Genomic DNA, 10125 nt, shown 5'->3' with positions numbered 1-10125 from the left:
AGAGAGAGAGAGAGAGAGAGAGAGAGAGAGAGATATACACAGTGTGCTATGTGATGTCCTTTGTATTTTTTTTTTGGACAGAAAGCAGAGGCAGTGTGCCGCCATCTTTAGAGAGAAATTATCAGTATTGGGCCACATTTGCATATAAATGAAGAATGTTGAACCGTCGGTAAGAGAGAGCGATTGAGAGACAGAGAAAGAGGGAGGGGCAGAGGACAGGCAGAGATTAAAAAGACAGATATTAAAATACAAAGAGGATGTACAAAGAGAGGAACAACGCCAGAGCTGAATTGTAAAGATTAACAGATGCGCTGGCTTGGACCAAACAGGTAGCACACAACACCCGCTATCGTTTATGTTCTGTTTAGCGTTCAAACACTGTCTGTCAAACACTGTTCAGGGACAAAAACTTGGAAAAAAAGATGATCTGCCACTTCCCTGCTCACACCCGACACAAAAAAAGACATGTGGATTCAGGTAATTTTAAAGGATAAAAATATATTTTTCTTACAACCTGGGTTTTTCTCCATCATACATATTTGGACTCGTCTTACGGGACGACTGGACAGGGTCAGATATCTTTCAGCAAGTCCAATTTAACCTGAACCAACGTGAAGGTTAAAAGTTATGATGTGAGATGTCCAGTATGATCAATGGTGGATGACATTGCTAATCTTTAAAACTGAGTCCAGCCATGGTCCTGTGTCCAACATCTACTAATGAAGCTGGTGAGTAAAATGAGATCATATCCGATATGCACGATGGAAAACATCACGGGTAACATCCAGGTTGTGGGGAAAAAAACTGAATTTCCCTTTAAGGTCAAGTCAGTTCACCTCAAAACAAATCTTCCCCCGGTCAGAATGAGAATGAGCAAAGCCAGTCAAAGACGGCTCAGGAAAGATTGCATAAATTCCTCTTTTGATTGACTTAAGGGTGCAGAGACCTCTGAAGCTAACCTGGAACCTGTTCTATATGAGAGAGGAAATGTCTTCATGCATGCTCAATAATCCAAGTAAGAAAATCAAAGCCGGTTTAATCAGTTCATCTGGATACAACGTTTATTGAGAGATACTATGTTTCATCACTCATCTAAGTGACCTCTTCAGTCTAAACTGACTGCAGGTATCCCCGCCCTTATAAACAATACAGTACAATACACTGCCTGACGACCGAAACCAACCACCAGTTTCATGATCAAATATGGGTGTGCCCATTAGCTAGCATTTCGATGGCCATGTGTACTATTCACAGAGGGTTGGGGAATAGTTGAAATCACATTATTGGAAGATGGCGACAGATGTACGTCAGGCCAGGACTCCACAGTCTACACCCATTTACAGGCCAGTGGCCACTCTCACATCCTTGATAGGGAGGAACGCTGGTTTGAACGGAGAGTCAAAGAGGCCATCTGTGTGAAGAAGAAACAGCCATCCCTGAGCCTGGGGGGGGGGGGCCTAAGCGTGCATCTGTTGCTATTTTACAATGCTGTGATTGCAACAATCCCTAATCCTCAATAGTATACATGATCAATGGTCACAACCATATTTGCATATGAAACTGGTGGTTGGTTTCGGTCATTAGGACCTGTGTTGTACTGTATTGTTGAAAAGGGGGTGGGGATACCACTTAGTTGAGGTGATGAAACGTATCTGTCAATAAATGTTGTGTCCAGATGAACTGATTCAGCCTTCTTTGAGAGAGGAAATATCGACTCAGGATTCATCCTGGTTAGCTCTTTGACTTTTACTGACGGGGGAGAACATCTGAGGACAGCTTTACCAAGTCCTAGTCCCCCAATGCAAGTCCCTGGCCCCGGGGCGGGGGCGGGAGATTAGAGGCTATGGAAACGACAAAGCTGTGATTTTAGAGAGAGAAGTGGGATTCAGCTTCTCTAATGGTTCAGGCTTGAGTTGTGGTTAACGGTTGCCAGTCCTGGCTTTTGCGTAGAAACTCCGCTTCAGGCGAAATTGAAGGAGGAGGAGGAGGAGAAGGAGAAGGAGGATGGGCAGATGGTGAGCAGAGGCTGTAACGTATAGCAAGTTGCCACATACACATGCCTGACCCCAAGCGCTTGGAGACTTGGGGAACAAAAAGCAAATATATACATCTGGGGCAACATACAATGTATGCATTTATTTTAACCTTTCAAGTGCTTCATATAGCCGAGTGCCGCTGGGCAGGTCAAGTGCACATCCCTGTAATAATTAGCAACTATGCAAAAGGTGGAATGGTGAATTAATATATAGGTTACTTCTAGTAAAGCTACAGTCCTGGAGCTCAGACAACGCTCACCTCACCACCACCTACATAGGAGACAGGTGTCATTTCAACAAAAAATGAAGGATTCAGGGTTGTGGCTTTAATGTGTACTATGATGATGATAATAATAATAATAAATCAAACTTATATAGCACTTTTCTAACACTCAAAGTCGCTTTACAATAAACGGCGTTGAAACAAGACAACAGATAAACATAACACAAACATACAGGGGTGGATGGGAAGGGGGGGGCTACGAGAGGGAGTAGCAGCAGCTACACGACGCCAGCAGTACTCTCCCACTTAAACAGATACTACATTTTGTGGACTTTGATGTTTGCGGATGACAATGTGATCTGTAGCAAGAGTAGGGTGCAGGTGGAGGAGAGCCTGGAAGAGGTGGAGGTATGCACTGGAGAGAAGAGGAAAGAAAGTCAGTAGGAGCAAGACGGAATACCTATGTGTGAATGAGAGGGAGGACAGTGGAATGGTGAGAATGCAGAGTAGAGGGTGACGAAGGTGTATGCAGTTTTAAATACTTGGGGGTCAACTGCCCAAAGTGACGGGGGAGTGCAGAAGAGAGGTGAAGAAGAGAGTGCAGGCAGGGTGGGGTGGGAGGAGAAGTGTGTCAGGAGTGATTTGCTTACAGAAGGGTACCAGCAAGAGTTAAAGGGAAGGTTTACAAGATGGTTGTGTGAGACCAGCTATGTTATATGGTTTGGAGACAGTGGCACTGATGAAAAGACAGGAGGTGGAGCTGGAGGTGCAGAGTTGAAGATGCTGATATTTTCATTGGGGAGTGACGGAGAAGGACAAGATTAGGAACAAGTATATTAGAGGGACAGCTCAGGTTGGACGGTTTGGAGACAAAGCAGGAGAGGCAAGATTGAGATGGTTTGGACATGTGTGGAGGAGAGATGCTGGGTATATTGGGGAGAAGGATGCTGAATACGGAGCTGCCAGGGGAGAGGAAAACAGGAAGGCCAAAGAGGAGGTTTATGGATGTGGTGAGGGAGGACATGCAGGTGGCTGGCATGACAGAGGAAGATGCAGAGGACAGGAAGAGATGGAAACGGATGATCCGCTGTGGCAACCCCTAACAGGAGCTGCCGAAAGTAATTGTAGTAGTAGTAGTAGGAGTAGTAGTGTTGTGGCTTTAAGAAATGCTTTTAATACACCATCAATGGTGTGTTAAACACAGTCCTGGGGTTTCTGGTCAGTGAACCATACAGCATACATTCTGCACAATGAGCTCCAGGGGTCAACCCTCCTGGTTCACCTCTCTGGGAAAAGCCTCGGGCCGCCATGTGCACACCGCTGGAACTGGACAGCCGGGGAAGATCTGCATAACCAAGATACTGAGTTTCAACATTTAATTTTGTACCTTTAAAGGTTGTTATGCTGTGGGTGTTTATACTACAATACAGATAAATGAATGCAAACACTTTTAATTAGAACAGAGAAAACTCATTGTTTGTTTTTACATTGCATACAGTTTGTATAGAGAGGATTTGGCACAACTGACAGAGATAATAGATGATAAAAACTCACACACAGACACGTAGACACACACTCAGGGCCTGTAAGCATAGAAAGAGACAGGTGTACTCTTTAGTGGGTGGAATTTCATTTCAGGGACGGATGGCGGGGAAGAAAGAGGAGAGTTATGACATGCCTTATTTCCCTCATATGGGCCATTCTGAGTCTACCCGGGCCCCGCCGCCCACTTCTCATCTGATAATTACACTTCATTAGGGGGGAGGCAGGGTAGACATGGCAGACAGGGGGAGGACAGAGAAGGATGCACATAGACGTGGCAAGATGGAACAGAGGAAGTGGAGGAGAGCAAGGTAGAGTCAATATACCTCTGTGAAGGATCATGGAAATTTTATTAAGCTGGTGCTGTGTGTGTGGTGTGTGTGTGTGTGTGTGATGTGTGTGTTGTGTGTGTGTGTGTGTGTGTGTGTGTGTGTGTGTGTGTGTGTGTGTGTGTGTGTGTGTGTGTGTGTGTGTGTGTATTCCAGCTCAGGGCTCTGTATTTATTGACGTGGTTTAGGGGTTCGCCCACTAAGACAGACAGGTTCCCGGTCTGCCCGGAGACACGATGTAATAAGATCTCTGCCAGTGACCGCACGTTGCCCTCACTCAAAAGCACACACACTCACATGAACACACACACACACACACACACACACACACACACACACCCTAAGTGTGTGTTGACACCTATCCTTCTGCTATTGCTGGTGAGCGCCATACTTATGCACTACACACAGCCCCTTATGCATTTCACTGACCAGTCAAGTGAAGCGGCGGGTGTTGGGGCATGAGATTTGACAGAGCGGTGCAGGGGTACGAGGAGGGGTGGAGGTGTGGCGGTGCACTGTGCGCTCCCGCAGCCCTCAGCACTGCAGCAAGGCTGGAGAGGAGAGAGGAGCTGTAGCTGCCAGTGGTATGAGTTGTACAGTCTTAGACGGGCCCGCTGTTGGTGGAGCTATGTGGGGAATGCGGCCATCTGGAGACAGTATTTACAGTGTGAGCTGTCTGCGGAGTGGGCGGAGTGGATCGCTGTTAAAACACGTGTGATGTACTAGAGCAGCAAAGGGAGAGGCAGCGAGGGAGGTTGTGTCCACGTGTGCATCTGTGTGTGTGTTGTGTGTGTGTGTGTGTGCCTGCCTGCCTGTGTTTGTATTTATGTGCATGATGGGTAATATACAGAGAGTGAGAGAGTACTGTGGACCACAGTATTCCTTGGCGGGAGGCATTGATTTCCTGCCCGACGTGGAGATGTGGGAAATGTCAGCCTCTAATTGAGTTGATAAAGCCGTTTTGAGTTTCAGACGTAAATATGGTTTTCGGCAAAAGGCCACTGCAGAAGACTCCCTTTGGGAGGTCCGTTAGTAGTGAGATCCATGCTTTGTGTGTGTGTGTGTGTGTGTGTGTGTGTGTGTGTGTGTGTGTGTGTGTGTGTGTGTGTGTGTGTGTGTGTGTGTGTGTGTGTTTGACTTCTACTCTGCAGAGTTAAAAAAGCAAGAGTTAAAAAAAGCAACGGTCGCTGAAGAGTCGGTTTGCGCTAAAATCTGGATACGTTTCCATTAGAAGAAATGGTTGGAAGAAATGGCTCCAAGGGGCGGTCTGGCAGCGGCCTCACCCAGCGTGTGTTATTGGTGTCGTCATGTGGAGTGCGGGGAGGTGTGTCGAAGTTGTCTGGCTGGGAGGGCTGGGTGCTGGATTGGCCGGGGGAGCCTGGTCTGCTGCGTCCGGTGGGCCAGGGACCAACGACCCTGCGTGGAGCTGTGCCCGAGGAGGAAACACTGAGGGCGGTCTGACGGGACACAGAAGCGGGTCAGGCTAAGCTAGCTGCTAGCCCATGCAGACCCGCAGTTCCGACAGTCATCCTGGCATTCGCTCTCTTGGACAGTGATACATACACCATATATATATGTGTGTGTGTGTGTGTGTGTGTGTGTGTTTGTTGGATATATGTGTTTGTGTAGTTTTTTTGGTAGTTTGTACATATGTGTTTCTTATAGTGTGGATATGCGTTTTTGACTTGGTGTTGCACTGCTTTGGGCTGGGGGGAAACTATTTCATTTCGTTTCATGTGCTCAGGTGCATGGGATGAAATGACAAATAAATGTCCCTGATTCCTGATTCCTGGTTGCTGTGTGGAGGTGGAGCATGTCCAGGAGGATTGCGCATTTGTGTTAGTGAGAGAAAGAGAGAGAGAGAGAGAGAGAGAGAGAGAGAGAGACAGAGAGAGGTCACATCCATTAGAGGTGTGGAGGGTGAAGAAGGAACAAAGCTGAACGAGGCCTCTGCTGTCCTGCAGATGAGCAGATATCACACAGAGGGGGAAGGGTGGGCTCACCTGCTGCCTTCAATACACAAACACATTAACAGTCAAAACGCACAACAGTTGTCTCTGGTTCAGAGCGTCTCACCGATGGATATCTAAATGCCTTCCTTTTGAAGGCCTATCTAGTTAAAGGGATTATTAAATAAGACAGATGCATGAAATGAAACGCGAGCTCATGTTTTTTTTTCTTATTATTCTTACGCAGGAGGAAACGGAGAGGAAACTTCTTTTTTTAAAATCCGGATGGTATTCAGATAATATCAGAATATCACTCTATTTGCAAAAGCAATCAGACTTATCTTGTGTACTAAAAATGTCAATAGTGTTTATCAGTGAGACGTGGCGCAGTTGCATAATCGAGGCTTAGTTTGTCAGCAGTGACTATGAGCACGTGTGTGCATGGTATAAGCGTACTGATATTCTGGTTTGTTTCTAGTTGTCAACAGAAGGAAGCCTGCACTGATAATTAGGGGCGATAATTAGACAGGATCCCACACGTTCTCTCTCTGTCTTCTCTCCTCCTCCTCCTCCCATCCTTGTCTCCATCTCCCACACACACATGAATGCATACACACGTGTGGCCTAGCCTACTGGGTAATTAACAGAAATAATTAGGCAGACACCCACTCGTATTGGGAATGACAGCGCACATGCGCTCACACACGTGGAGCATGCATGCACACCCACGCAAACACACACACACACACACACACACACACACACAGAAAGACAATCCATCTCTGGTAATTAAGAGTATTAATTACAAGCATAGTTGTCCCAGTGAGGCTCTGTATCACACACAGACTGGCGCACAGCAGGATTCCTATTACTTTATCACATTCTCCATCACGACCTCCCTCTCTCTCTCTCTCCCTCTCTCTCTCTCTGTTACACACGGTCACATATGATGCTCCATGCATACAGCAAACACGCACACCCGCCAACCAGAATAATCTCTCTCTCCTCTCTCTCTCTCTCTCTCTCTCTCTCTCTCTCTCTCTCTCTCTCTCTCTCTCTCTCTCTCTCTCTCTCTCTCTCTCTCTCTCTCTCTCTCTCTCTCTCTCTCTCTCTCTCTCTCTCTCTCTCTCTCTCTCTCTCTCTCTCTCTCTCTCTCTCTCACACACACACACACACACACACACACACACACACACACACAAACAAGTGGTAGCTAATTAGTCAAAGACAGAGTTGGCCACAGGTTGGGAGCGGGGAGATATCAGCTCATTAGCGTGTGAATAGGCTGCAGCAGCCGCCCGGGGCCGGGTCGGCGCTGGATTTTAGTCTTGATGTCCCCTCAGCCACGGCACTTTCTATTGAACGTTTATTCTTTCTTAAGCACGTTGTAATAGCAATCGAATTAGACTCTCAACTGCATCTGGGGAAAAAAATATTCCAGTAGATATGAGATGCATTTAATCCCTTTTTGATCGCCCTTGTTAGAAAGTGCCCCCGTTTTAGCCCGCGACTGCATTCGGAAAGGAAGGTTTTCTCGTTTGGGTTCGTATTCAGTGTATCTGGAGAGGTAGGCGACCTCAGTCTAGTCAGGAAATGTGCCGCCGGTTTTTTCCATTTTGTCTCTTGAGTCCGAGGCTTCAAGCGTTGGTCGTTTTGCCTCGTCGTCATAGATTTTTTTTTTGGTGGGGGGGGGGGGGGGGGGGTCATTAAACGAAATTTGTGTGAAATGTGTTTAACTGAGTCATTATTTTTCCTTTTTCTATGCTAGCAGTTTCAACTGTTGACCCGCTAGCCAATGAACAAGCAGAACACCTGGAGCCAGACATGTCGGTGTAGCTGAGTCAGTATGTTGTTCGTGTCATCTGTATCTTATATTTATTTTTCCTCTTGGTGAACATTCTCAAAACCTGTACGTAATAGTTTCTGTTTTAGTCTGTATGTCACCAACCTCATGTCTAATGAACGAATATGTAGTTCCGGTTTACCTGTTGTAGCAAGGTGGACTTCAATTAGTGACGCACAAGAGATGCAGGAGTGACGTGGCTGTAACACTCTCTGTCCATTGGTTAAGCTCGCGCGTTTAAAAGTGTCTTTTTTTCTGGCTTAAACTGTGTGGAAGTGTAACAGTAGAAATGGCTGACACGTTTCTGAGTTTTGCCATTGGTTTTGGTCAGTAAAAACGGTCATTAAATCCTGTTAAGTCTGTCGGAGAGTTTACACTATTTGCATATTTCCCGACTCGCTGCAGGGGAGAGACAGCCTGCCACTGTGTGAATTGACTGTGTCCCATGCTACTTCTTGTAGGTGGGTTATGGTGTTAAACTGTTATTTGTTATATTTTTGTGTAAGATGCAGAGGACAGGAAGAAATGGAAACTGATAATCCGCTGTGGCGACCCCTAACGGGGTCAGCCCTTCATTTCACAGCTGATATTTTTGTGTACTTTTATGGAAGGACTGCATTGAATGAGTAGCCTTACTTATTATTGTCGTTTTTGCCTTTACTTTACTGATTTCAAGTACACATGTAATCACTGTAAGAGCAAATATTTATTTATAGTTGCATTTTGTTATATGTATATTTTTAACCAAAAACAGTTGAGCAGCTCTTGCAATGGGGAATGAGAGACAGTCTGCCACTGTGTGTGGATTGACTGTGCCCCATGCTACTTCTTGTAGAATAAATGTGCAGATCCTGATTCATGGTGTGACTGCTGTTCTTCAGTCTGTGAGCAACCATCTTACGGCTGCTACATCGGCATCTCCCCAGTCAATGAACTGGTGAAACCCGCTACTGCAGGAGCCTGACACACACTATATGAGATATTTTAGGGGAGATATGAAACCTTGAACCACGATCAGAAAGTGAAAAATAGCACGCACACACATGTCATCATGCGGTGGTCATATAGTTGAGGTGCTGTGTACTGCTTCGTCTCCCATCTCATCTCATCTCATCTCATCTCATCTCATCTCATCATCAGCCGCTTCTCTGGGGTCAGGTCACAGTGGCAGCAAGCTAAGTAGGGTAATCCAGATGTCCCTCTCCCCAACAACACCCTCCGGCTCCTTCTGGGGGATCCCAAGGCATTCCCAAGCCAGATTGGGCATGTAGTCCCTCCAGCAAGTTCTGGGTCTACCCCCGGGGTCTCCTCCCAGTTGGACGTGCCTGGAAAACCTCCAAAGGAAGGCGCCCAGGAGGCATCCTAATCAGATGCCCAAACCACTGTCAACTGTCCGAGTTCCTCCCCCTATCTCTAAGGCTGAGCCCAGACACCCTACGAAGGAAACTCATTCCGCCGCTTGTATCCGCGATCTCACCCTTTCGGTCACTACCCTTTCGCTCATGACCATAGGTGATGGTTGTAACGAAGATTGACTAGTAAATTGAAAGCTTTGCCTTCCGGCTCAGCTCCCTCTTCACTACAACGGTCCGGTACAATGTCCGCATTACTGCTGATGCGGCACCAATCCGCCTGTCAATCTCCCGCTCCATCCTACCCTCACTCATGAACAAGACCCCGAGATACTTGAACTCCTTCACTTGAGGCAACAACTCATCCCCAACCCGGAACCCGGATGGTTCTCTACCAGAAAATGGTGGATTGCTCCCTCCAGGTTGGGGAAGAGTTGTTGCTTCATATCTCATCACTACTAAAACAAAGCAGAGATCAGTTATGGTTTAAAAGCTCCTAATCGTCCTTCTGATCTGTTCCAGTGAGTCATTATTTGAAGCTTAGATACAATTACAGAGTGTTGTGTGATTCAGATAATAAATGATGTAATTAATGTGTTGTTACCACATCGGGCGTTCATGTGTACTTTATACAAAAGCGATCTTTCCTTTTGTGTTGTGATGTGTAGTGTTCCTGCGCTCCTGAATCATAATGTGACTTTGGCATTTGTTGGGAGACGTGCTGTTTATCCCTATCTGACCCTGACGCTGCCTCTCTATTTTAATTGGTTTGTCTGGTGTTGATTTGTTGTTGTTATTCACAGAAGACAGAGGTCAGGATCCAGTGGACTCACACACAGCACCTTTAATTA

General features: G+C 46.4%; 1 protein-coding gene across 1 annotated transcript in view; it reads left to right on the top strand.

The window, feature by feature from the left end:
- Window positions 1-10125, top strand: part of il1rapl1a (interleukin 1 receptor accessory protein-like 1a) — a 164335-nt gene that overhangs the window by 7132 nt on the left and 147078 nt on the right. The window lies entirely within an intron of this gene.

The sequence above is a fragment of the Lampris incognitus genome, chromosome 11 (genome assembly GCF_029633865.1).
Source record: "Lampris incognitus isolate fLamInc1 chromosome 11, fLamInc1.hap2, whole genome shotgun sequence".
In the NCBI taxonomy this organism is placed as follows: domain Eukaryota; kingdom Metazoa; phylum Chordata; class Actinopteri; order Lampriformes; family Lampridae; genus Lampris; species Lampris incognitus.
This window is presented reverse-complemented; position numbering and strand designations above follow the sequence as displayed.